This window comes from Limulus polyphemus, unplaced genomic scaffold, assembly GCF_000517525.1.
Source record: "Limulus polyphemus unplaced genomic scaffold, Limulus_polyphemus-2.1.2 Scaffold84270, whole genome shotgun sequence".
Taxonomy (NCBI): domain Eukaryota; kingdom Metazoa; phylum Arthropoda; class Merostomata; order Xiphosura; family Limulidae; genus Limulus; species Limulus polyphemus.
The window spans coordinates 1-1,293 of record NW_013749866.1 but is presented as its reverse complement, the minus strand read 5'-3'; the positions used below and the strand labels follow the sequence as shown (position 1 = coordinate 1,293).

Here is a 1,293-nt window from a genome sequence, read left to right as displayed (position 1 = left end):
GTGAATGATCATTCCAGAATGCACCACAAATTCAACATAGTCACTTAATATAAATGTAACTTCATAGTCCCCCGGACAAGTGACAATAGATGAAACTGAAGAAGAACAAAACTGAGAAATAACAGCTTGTACAAGCTGCCCTTGATTAGTTTTAGGAGAATCCACAAACACTGTTCTTTTCATATCTTCTAAAGAACCATATTGAACAAATCTAGATTCAACAGAAGCTCTGGACTTAATAAACCAAGTCCAGAAACTTCCACATTTGAAATCACAAACAAAAACTACACAACGCGATAAAACAAAAAAGAGTAAGTCACTAACTAAACATGAAATCAGAACTGATAAAAAAACACGTCTGTACTCTGAGACAGCAGAACGTGCTAATCTAAAAATACACTTTGTGCCTACCAGGGATTGAACCTGGGACCTTTCACGTGTAAAGCGAATGTGATGACCACTACACCACAAGCACTTATTTAAGTAATTTTTATAATTTCGTTTCTAAACTGAAGAAAGAACTCATTTGTATTGTATGTGCATTATAAAGTTATTAGAGTTCATAGGTATCATTTCAAAGAGTACTGGATGTTAACTAAAAATATGTGTTATATCCAGCTGGTTTTTGTTTTTAAGCGCACTGCTACAAGGTTTCGATACACTCGGTGGATAGAGCCCATTTATGTAGATTTGCACTAAAACAAACAAACTTAAATTACGTTGAAACATTACATATTTCAGTCTTAGGTTTCTCTTTTCCCAGAAAGCAAAATAAAAGATCGGCTGTTATTTTCACCACTCTAGTGATTGATAGCATTCTTTATTGCTTCATTAATGAATACCTAACAGAAAATATTATTTAAAATTAAGATTAAAGAATGAACACTGTAAGAACATTTTCCCCAACTTCTCTTCAAGTGTTTGTAACGTGGTTGTTATCACGTCGACCTAAGTCACGGAATGTCACAGATTCGATACGTGGCAGGCATTTTGTCACGTGTCTAGTTGACACCTAAATGACCTCCCATCGGGAGTTCATGGGCAACTTTCAATATTTCAGAGCGATTTGGTAAACACTAGCCCAGTCCTCTGAAGCTGGCACATCTGGTGGTCTCCATTTCCTCATAAGCACATCATTTTTGACAAAATAACCATTTGTAAATTTCTCCAGTTCATCTTTTTGGGAGTTCATATTTAAATAGTGAAGAGATCTGCAGATCTTTTTCTTGCTCAGTGATCAGTTTACTTTTAGTAAATGGAATTTCACTGGGTAAATCAGATCCCTCACCGAAG

At 35.5% G+C, this 1,293-nt stretch overlaps 1 non-coding gene across 1 annotated transcript; it reads right to left on the bottom strand.

Moving 5' to 3' along the window:
- Positions 1–402: 402 nt before the first annotated feature.
- Trnav-uac lies at positions 403–475 on the bottom strand. Its single transcript has one exon. It is a non-coding gene; the product is annotated as a tRNA-Val (tRNA).
- Between the last annotated feature and the right edge of the window lie 818 nt (positions 476–1,293).